The 17,829-nt window shown below is 40.1% G+C and overlaps 1 protein-coding gene across 7 annotated transcripts in view; it reads right to left on the minus strand.

The window, feature by feature from the left end:
• Positions 1-17,829, minus strand: part of GLIS3 (GLIS family zinc finger 3) — a 513,435-nt gene that overhangs the window by 409,463 nt on the left and 86,143 nt on the right. For 2 of the 7 annotated variants that reach the window (XM_082657133.1, XM_082657134.1), the window contains exon 2: positions 6,765-6,810. The exons of the other annotated variants lie outside the window; for them this stretch is intronic. The gene's annotated coding sequence lies outside the window, so the exon portion shown is untranslated. The remainder of the gene's footprint in view (positions 1-6,764; positions 6,811-17,829) is intronic. 7 annotated transcript variants of the gene reach the window in all.

The following is a 17,829-nucleotide window of genomic DNA, read 5'->3' on the forward strand; positions in this document are numbered from 1 at the left end:
CATCTTTGATAGATATGAACGTAAATTGGGTCAATTTACACCAAAGCTGAACTGTTTTAATAGTCTATTGAAATTTGACCTGTCAAATCTGGGTACAATTGAGAGATTAAAATAGCTTTCACATTTTAAAGTAGATACTTGGCATATTGCACTGGGAGGAAGCAGGGAGGGACTAAATCCTTGATACTGACAAACAACAACTTTAACATTCTTATTTGGACACTCATGTCCACAGAAACCAAATACATTTTTTGTGTGGAGCCAGAGGGGCTAGAAGCCGATGAAGACAACTTGCCCTTTGAAAATTACAGAATCTTAGACCAGAGGGCACCTAGAAAGTCATCACATTCATTCCCTACCTCTAAGTCACTCTTCCCAATTCCTAATGATTTGCGAAGAATAATCAAAAACCTCTTTCTGTAACCCAGTTCAACTTTATGATCTAACCCCAAATCCTCTCCTCACACAAAGCAGCCCCGTACCGTAGCTGCCCCCCAAGTTCCTCCACTATAGGGAGGGGAAATTGCCTCTGCCAGCCTTACCTAAACTCAGAATGAAAAAGAAACATATGCAGAATAAAATGTGCATTTTTCCCATTATGCCTTTACATCAAAATGATGCTTACTGAGTAATCTAGAGATGGGTTACAAATCTGGGATTAATGATTATTCCTCTTTGAAGTTAAGAATAGCTAATAATAATAGCTAACATACTACTATGTGCTTTACACATAGTAAGATCTTTATGGATATTATTTCATTTCATCTTCACAGCAATGCTATGACATAACCATCATTTTTCTCATTGTGCCTGCATTGCAGATGAGGAAGCAGCAGCACAGGGGGCATAAATAGGTTGCCTAAGGCCATACAACTCATGAGTGGAAGAGGGGACATTCAGAGCCAGCAGCCTGGCCCAGGGTCCGTGCCCTTAACCATTGTACTATACTGCCTCTGAGCAGGGTAGGAGACAGGGAAGCAAATGGAATGATTTGTTAAGATCACTTTTAGGACAGTGATTCTACAATTCTAACTTTGCTTTACCTAGGTAAAGTAAAGTACTTCCACCTTAACAGCCACAGAAATACTATACGTCCCTGGAGCAAAGCTGGGGGCAATGACAGGGTGCTTAAAACAGCATGGTCAGTGTGTGTGACTCAATAACCATTCTGTTCACCAACAGCAAAGTTACTTCTATTCTACTAATGTCACATTAACCTCCTTTTCTGCCAAGTACAGGCCTAAGCAGGCCTGCAGTTTTCATTTTAGTTCACTCCCTGGGGAGAAACTTTTATTTGTCAAAACAGATTCCTGCCGCACATAAGTAATCTAAGAAACTAGCTGATTTCTAAAATATGGCTTCTTTATATGACTACCAAGTACACATTCCCCCAAGATAAATGACAAAAGGAGAAGTGATAATTAACATGCTTGGGAATGGGGGACGGCAAAGATTTCTATTTTAGATCTTGAGACTACAATGGCTGTGGACAACTTCTGATCTCCCTGCAGCTCAGCCTGACGTCAATGGAAAGGGGACTGAGTGAGAACTGTGCCTCTGAGCAGCTTCCAAAGGAGTGGTCTTAAGAATACAAAATCTACTAAGTTGCTCAACATGGTGTAGCATAAGTGTTTGAAAACCAGTGTGCTATTCTGCTCCAGCTGAAGTGAGCAGGGTTGGAAGAGGCTGTTCTACTCAGGGCCCTTTTGTGAGTGGTGATTACACAATTTAACCGTGTCCCCATCCATACTCTTTGTAAAGTGTGAATCAAATTTTCTGTCAGGGAATAGTATTTTCCACACCCATGTAGAGAATAATTTAAAATACCCCAGTGGCTTGCCAGTTTTTACAAATTCTGGCTCTATATGATGAGGGAACATGTAGTTTTTTTGCCTAAAGTCCTATGCCAATCTCCACACACCAGGAAGTGAAGCTCTGTGGGTGGTTGCTTCTTGGTAAAACTGATATCCATCACCTTGTATGCCCTTCAGCAGAGATGAATCCATGGCTAGAAAGTCTCCAGCTCCTGTGACATTCCTTCCCCAAACTTAGGCTGTCAGAAGAGGAATACGGTGCCCAACTTCTCTGATGGTGCTGCACCCCTTCAGTTGAACACCACTGAGCATGCCCACCATAAATGCACATTCATGTTTATATAACTTATGTACCCATGCTACTGTCCATGCCAGGTACATTATAAAACATACATAAAAGTGCCATTTTAAAAGAACACAAGAAAATTAGACAAAATTATAGATTTTCTTCCTGCACTAAAATGGATATCCATCCTCCACCTTGGAGTCCCCGATCTAACCCAATCCTCTCATTTTATAGATGAAGACACTCAGCTCAAAGAGGTAAAATTACTTCTACTGGGAGTCACCAAGTTCACCTAGAACCCACACATCTTGACCCTAGATCAGTACTCCTTGAAGGTTCTCCACTTTGGTCTGTGCTACCTCACCTCAGGACATTTGGAAGAACATAAGGTCTCTGGGTTTGTCATAATGCCTGGGTGTGGCACTGGCACACATGAGTGTGGGTCAGGGATGCTAAACACCTACAGTCCAGAGAACAGTCCTCCACACAAAGAATCCTCCAGTCCAAATTGCAATAGGGCCCTTGTTGGGAGCAACCCTCACAAGATGGACTTCCTTTTCCCAATAGAAACGTCATCAGTGACGAGTCTCTGTTATTCTCAATGCACCAGCTCTTGGATTCTTATAAGTCACATTTATTCCATTTCACTTTTCTCTACAACCTTCATCATAACAGTTGTCAGAAAGACTCATTGCTAGAGCCTTTGTAGAATTCCTACCTCTCTGCCAGGTTTTTTATTTATTTATTTATTTATTTTTGGCTGTGTTGGGTCTTCATTGCTGTGTGAGGGCTTTCTCTAGTTGTGGTGCGTGGGCTTCTCATTGCAGTGGCTTCTCTTGTTGCAGAGCACAGGCTCTAGGCATGCGGGTTTCAGTAGTTGTGGCACACGGGCTCAACAGTTGTGGCTCGTGGGCTCTAGAGCGCAGGCTCAGTAGTTGTGGCGCATGGGCTTAGTTGCTCCGCGGCATGTGGGATCCTCCTGGACCAGGGCGCAAACCCATGTCCCCTGCATTGGCAGGCAGACTCTCAACCACTGTGCCACCAGGGAAGTCCCTCTGCAAGGGTTCCTTAACCTTGGTACTACTGACATTTGGGGTTGGATAATTCTTTGTGTGGGGAGTTCTCCTGTGCATTTCAGATGTTTAGCAGCATCCCTGACCCCTATCCACCAGAATCCAGTAACATCTCCCCAGTATGACAACCAGAATATCTGCAGGCATTGCCAAAACCACCCACAGTTGAGAACCACTACTCTAGACCAAAACTGCAAATAAGAAATCTACATAGGCATAAGGAGATGAGATATCCCATCACCTCATCCCTGATTTTTTCTGTCGATATCAGTCTATGGCTTGGTGTGAAGTTAGGGTACACCATTCACAGAATGTAAGGATGATGTTTTGTACAGCTTGGTATCTCCAGTGTTAGTACAATGCCTGGCACGTAGCAGGTGCACCATAAGTATATACTGAATGAAAGAAGCCTTCTTCAGAACAATCCGTACCTTAGTTAACTCAAGCCTTAATAAATGAGCCTAATTCCAGTAACAGAAGTCCCAAAGACTTTCTTGAGAAAATATCAGAAAGCACCTATTATGATAGCTTTGTAATATATAAAAGATCTGTGGTGTGGTTAATCATTCCATCTTTGAGCAACCCAACCAGAAAGTAACCATCAGTTATCATGCCAGTTGTTATCAGTGAAGTTTGACATCCAATTGCCTTTCCTATTTTGTGGTAGCCTTAGTTTATCTTAACATCCCTCTGTATTATCTGGGAAAGCATTTGAATTGCCAATCTGAAAACAGGGCTTTGCAACATGCTTTGAATTAGAATAGAATTTCAAAGTTGGCCTACTTAAATTCATATCTAGCAAGCTATTTATGACTGCTAGGCAGGAATATTTTTTTTAAGAGCAAACTTTAGTAAGCTGCCCTGGGGAATTTTTTTTTTTCTTATCTTGGGATTCTACAATCCAGAAAACCTCAGTCTTCACTTTAAAAAGAAGAAAGGCCCCCTAGAAAATGGAAGCCTCAAAATACAGAAAGAAATACAACACTTATCCTGCTAGTCCGGGGAGGAAGGGGCTCCTACAGGCCCACACCAGGCTCCAGGTCTTGATGCAGCTTCATTGCCCAGTCCTATTTTCCACAGCTCTGGTCAAGCAGTCTCCTCATGGTGTCACCAATAAGCCATGAGTCATCTCAGTTACGGGCCTTTTGTCGTGTTGGCCCCCACCTGGAATGTCCCCCATTTCCCTCTCTCAAGGTAAACTCCATATACCCTTACCTTCCCTCATCCAGGAAGCCAACTCCAACACCTCCAGCACTCATAGATAGTCCTCTACTTGGAGTTGCTACCATACTTATAATCTGTACCACACATTTCCCCACTTAAGTAAATCCTATCTTAGAGGGTTCAGCTGTGGCTTCTTTTGGATTAAATTGATCTCCCCAACAAAACTAAATTCCCTGGGCATCTACGAAACCCACATCCCACCAGCATCTAGCTCAATCCCGGCCACATGGTGACTGCTCAATAAAAACTTGTTTACAGAGCTATTCCAGATTGTGCTAAATGTATGAATCTGTGCCCTGTTCTTTATGTACATTTCTTCTGGATTCCATGTAATTATGTAAATTTAAGGTCCACTGGGCCCAACTCTAACAAAACCCACAAAATGAATTCTCATTGGGATGGCTTTGGGCAGTGAGCTTTCCAGCACACTCCTAAGACAGAGTTTCCCTGAAGAGGTTTCATTCACACTCGGTGCAGAAAGAGACCTACCAAGCTTTGCCACAATCCTGCCAATCCCTTATTCTTCAAGGAAAGAGACATTGTGTCACTTAACTGTCAGCTCACAACACCAGGTGGAGGGATAAAAGGGTATGCTGCCTTGGTTAAAGTTAGCCCTTAAGAACAAAGGTCACACCAGATACACTGCTGGTAGGAATGTAAAATGGTGTAGTAACTTTGGAAAACAATTTGGCAATTTATTAAAAAGTTAAACATCACACCCATTAGGATGGCTCTAATAAAAAAAAAAGATTTTTTTAACAGAAAAGAACAACCTTTGGGGAGGATGTGGAGAAATTAAAACCTTGGTGCAGCACTATGGAAAATAGTATGGAGGTTCCTCAAAAAATTGAACATAGAAATACCATATGATCCAGCAAAACCATTTCTGGGTATTTACACAAAACAATTGAAGGCAGCCTCAAAGAGACATCTGTACACCCATGTTCATAGCAGCATCCACAACAGTCAAAAGTTGGAAGCAACCTAAGTATCCATCCATGGATGAATGGATAAACAAAATGAGTCATATACATACAACGGAATACTATTCAACCTTAAAAAGAAAGGAAATTCTGACACACAGTACAACATGGGTGAACCTTGAGGACATTATGCTAAGTGTAGTCAGTCAGTCACAAAAAGACAAATACTGTATGTTTCCACTTACATGGGTACCTAGAGTAGTCAAATTCATAGATACAGAAAGTAGAATGGTGGTTGTTGGGGGCTGAGGGGGAGGGAGAATGGGGAGTTGTTACTCAATGAGTATAGAGTTTTAGTTTTGCAAGAAGAAAAGAGTTCTGGGTATTGGTTGCACAACAATGTGGATGTATTTAACAGTACTGAACTGTACCCTTAATGGTTATTATGGTAAATTTTGTGTTCTGTGCATTTTACCATAATTAAAATTTTAAGAAAAATTTTTTACACTTAAACATAAATTTACCCAGCAATCCCACTCTCAGATATCTACCCAGGGGAAATGAAAGCATACATCCACAGAAAGATCCATATGTGAATGTCCGTAGCAACGTTATTCATAACAGCCAAAAACTGAAAACAACCCAAATATCCACCAATTGATAAATGGATAAATAAAATGTGGTATATCCATACAATGGAATATTATTGAATATAGAAAGAATTAAATACTGATATTCCCTACAACAGGATGAATATTAGAAACATTTTGCTAAGAAAAAGAAGTCAGACACAAAAGACCACATATTATATGATTCCATTTGCATGAAATGCCCGGAAGAGACAAACCCACAGAGACAAAGAATAGATTAATGGTTGCCTGAGACTGGGAGTAGGAACAAGGATTAACTGTAAACATACAGGAGCAATTTTATTGGGGTGACGAACAAGTTCTAAGGCTGGATTATGGTCATAGTTGCACAATTCTACAAATTTACCTTAAGTCATTGGACTGCATGCTTCTGTGCATGGTGTTGAGTTGAAAAAGAAAACAGACCTCAATAAAAAAATTAAGCATAAAAACAAATAATAAGGGTCACTGATCTGCTTTCTTCACGAACGGACTTCTCTCTCTTTTCTCCCCCCAGTGGCTGAATTTTAGGAGCTTCTTCTAATGGGCCTCTTCATTTCAGAACCATACTTCGTATTGATCACACCTTGGAAAGGAGGATGGATCATCAAATCTATTCATTCATTCCATAAGCAAATATTTACTGAGGCACTATACTGGGTACTTGGGGCAAAAAAGGGAACAAGGCAGATGTGATTCCTGCAGTCCCAGGGCTGAGAGTTACAGACACAAAAGCGGGCAAAATAAGACAGTGTGATATATTCTACAATAGGGGAACACAAAGGTGTGACAGGGAATACGGTGGGGCACCTCACCTTGATTTCGATATCAGGGGATCCTGAAGAAACTCTCAAGTGAGGTCTGAAAAGCAAGTATGGAAACAAAGATGAGCCAGGGAAGAGGAATAGTTTTCCATGCAGAGGGAACAGCAGGTGCAAAGGCCTAGAGGTCAGAGAAATGGAACATTTGGAGAAGTGATGCTACTCAGTCATAGTGTGAGAAGTGAAGAGCAGGAAAATAAATTTGGGGAAAGTAAACAGGGGCCAGATCATAAAGACCCTCACAGGTACGTTAAGGAGTTTGAGCTTTATCCTAAGTGGTACGGGGAGGCAATAAAATGTTTTCAGCAAGTGAATAATATCTCGCTGCAGATAAAATGTTGAGGAGTCAAAAGTAGAAGCAGGAAGTTCCTTTAGGAGGCTGCTATAGATTGATGCTGGGCTGGGCCTGAGAAGAGACAGAAGCTGCCATGACAAAAATATCTGCCTGCATGGGAGGTGGCTTATGAATGGACATGCGATCTGTCCACTCACGGGTAGGCTTCAAAATAACGTACAAGGTCCTCCTGCAGCTAACCATATTAAGGTACATATTCTAGCCCCTTCTCCTCCAGCTGTTTCCTTTGATTCAGACACTCCCCTTAGCCTGCCTAATCCCTATGCATTCTTGATTTCTCAGTTTAGAAGCCATTCCTCCAGAAAGCCATCTCTGACAACCCCTGACAGCCACATTCTAGGCTAGAAGCCTCTCCTATACGCTCCCTTTGAAACGTGCTTATTCTCTACACAGCATGTATTATATCCCTCTGCAATACAAATGCCCAAATATTGATCTGTTTTATCACTAAATGTGTGTTATCCAATAGAACTTTCTATGATAATGGCAATATTTTATATCTGTGCTGTCCAATATGGTAGCCATCAGCTACATGTAAGCACATATAGTAGCCATCAGTTACATGTAAGCTAGTGTGACTAAGGAACAGAATGTTTAATTTTATTTAATTTTATTAATTTACATTTAGATTTACATAGCCACATGTGGCTATCATATTGGACACAGCACGACACATTATAATCTGTAAACACAGGCACTGTATCTTTTCACTGCTGAAACTCTGGCATATATAAAAGCATGGGGTACATAATAGGAACTTGATAAATATACAAATATTTATATAATGAATAAGTAATACAGACAGGCTCAGACTGCCATAATTACATGCATTCATTCATTCAACAAACACTTATCAAGCACCTAGAAATTTCCCAGTACTGTTCTAGATACCAGCGTTACAGATCAAATACCCTGATTTTGTGGCGCTTACACTTTAATGGGAAGACAGAAAATAAACATTAAGCAAAACAAAAATAAACAATTTCGGAGAGAGGTGTTATGAAAAATAAATAAATAAAGCAAAGTAAAGGGATAGAGAGTAATGGAGAGAGTATGTGCTGGTTTTAATGATACTTTATCTCACTAATAGTATTTGCCAGAGCCTCTGCTGCCCTAGCATTCTAGCACATATCAAACAAAACTCATGATGAAAGTTAATGGAACAAACTTTAACAGAAAGTAAGATAATTGCTCAGAAATAAATTCTGCTCTCTGATCATCTTGTCATAAAAGCTTTCAAGTATGCATTTTTGTGGAAAGAAGGCAGTGGCAAAATTGACCCATATTCTGTTTCAGAGCTATTAATGTGTCAAATGGTTAGCCCTAGCAGGCAGAGAATTTCTGCAAATTCTGGGGGAAACATCTTCTGAATTACCCAGTGTCACAACATGTGTCAGAACCAGCAGCCAATCAAAATCTCTACCTGAAGCATGTATCTTCTGTTTTGTAATTTAATTTACTCCACATTTACTGAGCATCTCCCTAAGTGTGAGGGACAGGAACCTACTAGTGCCTGCGCTCCAAGAGCTCCCACACCAGGAAGAACAAGAGAAACCACACATTAAAAAAAAAAAAAAAAAAACTTGAGCAGAGCATGTTACACCATTTTCTTTCTTTTGGTTTTCATTTAGCTTCTGAATGTTCTTTATCCTTGGTCATAAAATCTCCAAGAATGCTGTATCCTTTCCTAAAACCAAGATTATTTCATAATTCAGCATCTTGCATAAAATGAAATTTCCCTTAGCTACTGCAGCATGTAACACCATTGGGATTACAAATCATGTAGCTGGGAAACATGTCAGAATATAAAGTTCATTTCATATGCTGGGAAAAAGATTGTAAGGCTGGTCAACAGCATGTAACTTATGTTAATCACTTACCCAAGAGGAGATTCCCCAACAGGATCATCTGGACTTTAAAAATATTTGCCCACCTCTCCTGGTTGTGAAAACTAGGTGAAACAGGGCAGGACAGCACTCTGCAGTTTTAAAAGCCCTGTATAAATGGTCATTAGAAAAAAATGATGATTCTTGCTCTCATAGCACTAGTTGACTGGTACATAGGTAAGCCAATATTCAAACACGGAGAAGACATTAAAAACTTGGCCTCATGCAGAAAGAGGCAAAACTTCACTGAGATGACCTCTAGCCTCCTTGTTGGAAGAGAGGATTAATATGCAAGCAAATAAATCTATGTGTAAACCCTCCCACCACACCTCTGAAATTCTCCAATTAGAACTGAGCTAAACTTCTGCATGCACAGTCACTGGTCATACGTTTGCCAGTGAAGCGACAGGAAAGACATGCATGTGTGTGTGTGCACATATAAATAAATATGTGCGCGTATATTATATATACACTCACTTTCAGGTGGGAAGGGAGTTCACTTCTTTTGTTAATTATGATGGCACACTTTTGTGGAGGTAGACACATCACTTACCATTTATGATGAAGAAAAAGTATGTTTGGAGTTCTCTGGTGGCACAGTGGTTAGGAATCTGCCTGCCAATGCAGGGGACATGGGTTCAATCCCTGGTCCAGGAAGATCCCACATGCTGCTGAGCAACTAAGCCCATGTGCCACAACTACTGAGCCTGCCCTCTAGAACCCACGAGCCACAACTACTGAGCCCGCCTGCCACAACTACTGAAGCCCGCGCACTTAGAGGCCACACTCCGCAACAAAAGAAGCCACTGCAATGAGAAGCCTGCACACCGCAACAAAGAGTAGCCCCCGCTTGCTGCAGCTAGAGAAAGCCTGTGCACCGCAACTAGAGAAAGCCTGTGCGCAACAATGAAGACCCAACGCAGACAAAATTAATTAATTTTAAAAATTAATTAAAAAAAGAAAAGAAAAAGTATGTTTGGTCTTATTACCACTCTATTAGGAAAAGATTCCTGGATTTTCCAATGCTCTACTTTCATCTTCCAAGCATCAAAAACCCTGAAGCTTCACTATAATGCCATTGCCTGGGTGTATACCATGGAATCATCTTTCTATGATTCAGTTTTGATGCACTGAATGTTCCCGTCATCAGCATCCATTTCCAATCCCTACTGAAAGCTCTAGACTCTGAAAACAGGTCTGTGTTACTACTTCAAAGTTTCCTCATGACACTGTGTTACTACAAAGTCATGTTCCAGCTCTCAATGTTTGTTTTCTTCAACAGTATAACAATACTTAGTTGGTATTTGCCTTTAAAAGAAAGATGAACTTAGCTGTTTTCAAAATCCTTTTCTTAAAACTGTTCTGCAATATAGGGATAGACACAGGAGAATTAAAAAATCAAAAATACGGTTCTAACGCAATTCTAAATCCAAATATATTTCTCATTTTGATGCTGCACTCCATGTTGTTTGGTGTGATGGTCCCATTGCAGCCTTCCTAATGTTTGAGAAAATCATGTCCACATAAATTCATTACATATGCTCAGAGAAGATTGTTTTTTTTAAAAAAAGCTTTTGACTTTTCCTTCTATTTAAATAGACAGATGCCAGGGCAGTTTTTCTTCTCTAGTTCTAAATTAATTCCATGCAAGGAGAAAATGTGGGTTGAATTGGCAAATGCCTTGGACTTAGAGAGCCCCACCAGGGTTCTGAAGCAAGGCTAGAGAGAGCCAAGTTCAGCTGTCACATATAAGTTCACTGTGATGCATACCTGGTTGTTCTTTGTTTTTAGTCCTATCTCAGTATTTCTATGATTTCTAGTATACCCTCAGTCCAATGTGGTCGAGGACTTAGGTTTCAAAACTCTTTATATGTTCCTGCTAAGTTTATTCTTACTAAAGCTATGGATCTGTAAATATCCATTTTCTATCTGATGAGCAGGATGTGGGGGAGGGGGCTGTCACAACAAGAAGAGATGAAGCAGACAAAGAATGTCAGATGCATTGTATTAAAAATCAAAACTCCTCCTCTCTTGAATGGCAAATTGGAATCGATCTGATCCGCACAACAGCATAAGAGAATGGAGACCTCAGTACATTAAACAATGAACATTCAAAGGGGAACAGAGCCACACTCAGGGGACTGCTGCTGCCAGGAGGCATGGCGCTGGAAAATGTGCTACTAAAGCAAACAAAGGAGAGGGTGATGTTTCCCAAGTGTCCCCCAGTTTGCTTTTGTCAGGTGATCTCTACCACTCTCACAGAAGAATAAAGAGGGTCTGGAAATGGGAAGCAGGGCACTAGAGTGACTGGTTCATAAGCACAAAAGTGGTCAACCCAAAAAGCCAAAGAGAACTTTCATGCTTCAGAAAAATTGTGCAGGGAAACACACAAAGCATAGATGTGACTCATTCACTTGGCTCAGACCTGATACCTGTTTGTAAGCCATTAGCCATAAAAGCATTGTGATATTAAAAAAAATTACTTAGCCTTCTCCCCCATGACAACTGTCAATATAGGGCCTCTTACCCTAAACATGGACAGGCAAGTGTCTCCTTCCAAAAAGGAGGCAACATTGGCAGAAATTTCTAAGAGGGAAAAACTTCAAGGGTACGCACCCACATAACAGTGCTCAGCATGGACTGTCCTTGTGTCTGAAAGTAGCACCCTTCTCTAAAGAGACTAAGAAATGTCATTTGGTTCTAAGGCAGGCCACTTGCAGTATCCTCATCCCGTACAGTTCCTTCTTTAGAAGACATGCCTTGCTTATATGTTTTAAAGTGTTAAGCTCCAAAAAGGTAAAGCTAGTATAATCTAACTTACCTGTCATAGCCTGAGTCAGGGTCCTCCATCTGTGGTCTCTTAATAAGTAACTCTTCAGCAAAGAATCAAGAGCAAACCCCCCATTTTCTGGTCACTTTCAGTTGGCATCCCAAATCACAATTCAAACAAAATTAAAATAAACAAAAGGATTTCTGTGGAATTAAATTTTGCAGCAGCATGAAATAGTATTTTAATAAAACAACCAACAGACAATAATGGCCTCTCTAAAATTAAAGCAAGATGAGGACTTAGAAACATATGGGACTTATTTAGCATCTGTTATGAGACTGAAAAACTCATCAAAATGGACTTTTCCTTCTCCCTCTACTTCCATTAAGAGTTATTTAGATTCTGCTCTAGAAGAGATGGCATAATGTGCCTAAAGCAGAACTCTCTTGATTTGTGCGCTCGAGCCCGTTCCTACTCAGTCTTATCAATCTACCCCAGTTGCTCAAGCAGAAAAGCCACACATCATCCCTTATTTGTTGCTTCCATTTTACTACAATATCCTATCAATCAGCAAGTTCTGTTGATTATATTTCCCAAATCCATCTACTTCTTTCTCCCCGCGTCCATTACAACCACCATGGTCTAAACCAGAGCTGTATGATAGAACTTCCTGCAGTGATGGAGATGTTCTATATGTGTACTGTCTAATATGGCAGACACCAGCCACATGTTTCTATTGAGCACCTGAAATGTGGCTAGCGTAACTGGAAAAAAATGACTTTAGGTTAATAAATTTTGGGTGGGGGAGGGGATACATTAATGTTTTTAATTGTCTTTCCATACCCTATTTCTTGAGATATGTTAGATTGGCTCTCTCCCCCTCTCTTGACCCTAGCCTCATGTCATCTTGCTACTCTTCCTTCTTTCTCCTCTTATCCTTCTCTTACTCCACAAACTTCTGCTTATCTCTGGTGTTCTCATGCAGAAGATTTTAGCTAGTTCTTTTAACTGTTTTTTAAAAAACTGTAGTAAAATATACACATAAAATCTACCATTTTAATCATTTTAAGTGTACAGTTCAGAAGAGGTAAGTACATTCACATTGTTGTACAACCATCCTCCAGAAATCTTCATCTTGCAAAACTGAAACTATACCCATTAAACTACTACTCCCCTCTCCCAGCACCCAGCAACCACAATTCTACTTTCTGTCTCTATGAATTTGACTACTCTACGTACCTCATGTAAATGGAATCATATAGTATTTATCTTTTTGTGACTGGCATGTTTCAGTTAGCATAATGTCCTCCAGGCTCATCCATATTGTAGCATGTGTCAGATATGTTAATTAAGTTTGAATTAAATTTAAACTGCCACATATGGCTAGTGGCTACCATACTGGAGGCAAGTGTAAATCATCATCATCTTTCTCCTAGATTCCCACACTCACACTTTGCTCCCTAAAATTTATTCCCTACATATCAGTCAAATTGATCTTTTAAAAATACAAATCACAATGTACCAAATCAGTCCATGCCCCATCATCACCTTAAAACACTCCCCTGGGTTTATTTTTTTCATGGCACTCATAGATATCTGAAATAATCTTTATTAATTGCTTCTTTATTATCTGTTTCTTCCTCTAAAATATAAGGCCTATGAGAGCCGAAATTGGTCAGTATTGTATCCTTATTAACTCAAGCAGTGCCTGGCACATAAGTAGAGCTCAATAAGTAATTGCTAAAGTAATAAATCAATGAATTTGGAATAGACATTTTTTTAAATTTTAATTTTATCTTCTATGTTTTGCTTTACAGCAATCCTCCACTAATGGAGGTGATTAGTGAGTCCATCCATTAAAATAACAAGTGCTTTGAGCTTTTGCACCTAACATGCCAGCGGGCTGTCACTGTATATCCATGCCCTCTTACAGAGTCCCCTTGTGACCACTGGCACAAATCTGACAGAGAACTGACGAACATCAGGCACACAGGCTACAGACACTGGAATTAGGTCCTTGCACTATCTGAGCAGCTTAGGAGTACCAAGGTCTAAACCAGAGCTTCTAAAACAGTAGTATGTCCTTACTGGGTGACAGGTATAACAAGATGAGGGAACCTGAATACCCACAGCCCCCAGGCCTGTTGACTGCATCCTCTACAAATCTTATCCATTTAACTCTGTGTACTGAACAAATATCACCATTTTCTACGTGCCTCAAGATACAAAACTTGTTGAGAAGCACTGCTAACCCACTGAACCCACCCTTTAATAAATGTGATCAAACCACAAACCCTCAAAATATCATTCAAATATTTAGAAATCAGTCACTTCTCTCATACCCATAGTGAACAGGGAGAAAGATGAAAATATACCAGTTACAAATTTGACTTTAGTTATGGCAATCACCATTCTAAGCATCTTTCAATGAAAAACACTAATATTTTTTTAAAACTCACAAATAACGCAGCTGAGCTAAGGGAAGGGAGAGGCCTTGGCTGGTACAGTCAGCATGTGCAGCAGACCCATAATGGGCAGAGCAGGGATAGGGGCTTGTCCCAGATGACTGTTAGGTTGAAGAGGCTGGACTCAGGAGATAGCCCATGTGGCCAGGAAATTGAGGAAATAAGTAAACAAGAATAACAGGAGCAGGGTTCTCACTGTTGCAGAAGGAGATACAAATGTGGAAAGGGATACAACTAGGATAAGCCTTGTGGTGTTAAACTAGAAATTAGAGGTATTGGTACGAACTCGAGCTTTTTAATATCTATAGTTAGATAGATATAGAAAGACATACAGATGTTTGTGTGTATATAGTATGTGTGTACATACCTATATATTTCCCAGTTCTTCCTACTGAGAGGGCCTAGAAGCTATGATACCTCAGTACCAATAAGCACATCTACCACCCAGAACCTTGGTTTCTAAAAATACCACTCTCCACCAAAAAGAACCAGGGCTCTTTAGAGAAGTGACTGATTCCAGGGCAGGGGCAAGAAAGTACTAGATAAGCCTAGAACATCTAATCATAGCAGAAAGTAAAAAATTGCTCAAGGAATGATAGAGACATTTCAAAAGGACTTGGGAGACAGTTTGAAAGGGCTCCCACTGGACAAATCTGGGACATATTGGGCATCAAAATAAATATTGATAGCAATGGTTTAAAACATGCTGAGAAAATTAAAATCCATGACATACTGTATAAATAAATAATTTTTTACTGTGGAATTAAATTAATAAATTTAGAAGTAATGATGAGGTTAGAAAATAATCTGTGTAACTAAAAGCAGAGGGTAAAAGTCTGATGAAGAATTGGATATTTAGATAATCTCAAAGTATTTCCATATCACAAACTTATAAGTCACTTATAAATTCCTGAAAACAAAATATTAATTAACTTTAGAGAGGAGAAACCTGGCACAACTCTCTTGACCAAGAGACAGAAGTTATCATCACCAGCACTGAACACGTTGATGCCCTGATATGATTCCTCAAGAGGAACACAGCATTGTATCTGAGGTCTTCAGACCCAAAGCACAACGCCTCATCGTGAGCAACATGGACAATGTAAGAGGCAGGTGTTCTTCAAAAATGTCAGCTTATCAAAGTTGAAAAAAAAAAAAAAAAGACTGAAAAAGACTAAGGAACTGTTCCTAACTAAAAGAGACCAAGAGACATGACGAAAACAACGTGTAACACTCTAAGTTGGATCCCAGAGCAAAAAGGAAAGGGAAAAATAAAAGAAGGATTTTGTCTTTTTTTTTCTTTTTTTCTCTTCTAGGAAATATACACTGAAATATTTCAAGATATTGGAACATGTCTACAACTTACTCTCAAATGATTCAGAAAAAAATACATATAGAGAGATATATGGATATATGTCAGAGCTTGACATTTTTGAAGAGCTGAGAAAGAATAATAAGGCAAAAATGAGGTAAAATGTTCAAATTTGGTGAATCTGGGTAAAGGGCATATGGGAATCTTTGTACCAGGCTTACAACTTTTTCTCGAAGTTTGACATTGTTTAAAAATGTTTAAGTTAACCAAAAATATACAGGTAAAAAATAAATAATTTTTTATTTGGCATTTTCTTGGAATCCTCAAGCATGCACAAAATACATGTATAATACAGGGGCCATGAATTAGCTGGAAAAATTTTTTTCTCACATTTTCCTTAGATGAATGAGAACATAAAGATCAATTAGTGAGCTAAGAGGTTTTGAAAATTATCTAGATTTAATTCAGGCAAGTGACCTAATTTTTTTCCAAAACCTTCTTTTGATATCAAAGAATGTCTAAAGAAAGAACTACCAACACACAGAATGGAAAATCTAATACTTGACTTTGGCTAACATGTGATTATACCATGAGAGAAAGGGGCAAAGATAACATACGGAAATACCAAGAGGCAGAAACAGTTGAGAAAAGCACTGCATGTACTGACAATGCAAGAAAGAAGAGGCCAAGGCAAACCTGATGATAGGAATCAGACAGTCTGAAAAGGCAGTATCATCTGTCTTTAAGCAAGACGTCCCAGCGTTAGGAATCATCTCTAAGAGCTCTTGAAAGGGACCCCAGAGGCCACCTGGGCAAATTTCCCAATGTAAAGAGGACCCATACAGGTCTGGGAAGGTGTCCAGATCAGCGCCCTTGGACAGATCAGAAAGGGAAGGAGGAAGAAGCTACTTAGGCTCTTGGGATGATGGAGTTGGAGCTTTGCTACAGACCCAAAGGACCCTCGAGATGTCTGTATTTTAACATTCATGCCACTGGTGCCACCTCCAGACTCCTCTCCCTCCTTCCCTTCTCTCCACCCAGAGTCAGTGAGACCAGGTATGTGACACTGCTTTGAAAGCTCTAAGCTTTGTATAAACATAAACCATTATGGAGCACAACTTCTCTAGACACTGTAGCAAAGTGCACCTTCCTCTTTCTCTTCTCCTGTTGCAACTCCCAAGCAAAATATTATTCTATCTACCCAGCTTCTCTCACTATCCACTTATCTAAAATACAACCTCTCTGCATTGGATTCTGCATGACTCAATTCTTCCAGAAAGCCTTACACTGACTCACCTTACAACCTAGAAAATGGACACGCAGAAATGAGATGCTTAGAATGGGCCCAGCCTTGTGTTTAACCTTTTCATCCATGAGTCACTTAACACTCATCACTAACAACAAACATAAACAGACCCAGCCAAGACTTTACTTAACCCCACAGCATTGTAGCTCACCCAATGTTTCAAGTCACAATGTCACTATTTAGTGTCAAGTGCTTGCACAGATCACTAATTCAGTAGGCAAGTTTTTGGATGTAAGGGTCAAAGGACAGTGGTACTTTAAAAGAAAGAATAAAGGCATCACCTGAACCAAGTCTGGGCAGTACCAAGTCCAGGGGAATGTGTTATACTTTACAGGCTAAGCAATTTGAGTAAAAAAAGTGGTGTATGTTTTGCATCTTAACACATTGGCTTAACAAAGTGCTCATGTTTTTTTTTTAATTAATTTATTTATTTATGGCTGTGTTGGGTGTTCGTTTCTGTGCAAGGGCTTTCTCTAGTTGTAGCAAGCGGGAGCAACTCTTCATTGCGGTGTGCGGGCCTCTCACTATCGCGGCCTCCCTTGTTGCGGAGCACAGGCTGCAGGTGCGCAGGCTCAGTAATTGTGGCTCACGGGCCCAGTTGCTCCGCGGCATGTGGGATCCTCCCAGACCAGGGCTCGAACCCATGTCCCCTGCACTGGCGGGCAGATTCTCAACCACTGCGCCACCAGGGAAGCCCCTAAAGTGCTTATGTTTGAGATAAAAGGTGTCAAACTAATTTTGCTGTCAGTAAGATGAAAAAGATGCAGCATGCCATTTCTTGAGCCAACATGTTCATTCACAGGGTTATACCAAGCAGAAGGGGAATAACAGATTATGGCTCCGCTCTGTTCATCTCAGTAGCCTTCAGGTTAACTCCTTTAACTGCTCTTCCTTACAGAATGAGAGAAAAAAATACTTTTTAGGTAGGCTGTGGTTTTTTAAGGAAAGAGAAAGATTACTTTTAA

The sequence above is a fragment of the Grampus griseus genome (assembly GCF_964374135.1).
Source record: "Grampus griseus genome assembly, chromosome: 6".
In the NCBI taxonomy this organism is placed as follows: Eukaryota; Metazoa; Chordata; class Mammalia; order Artiodactyla; family Delphinidae; genus Grampus; species Grampus griseus.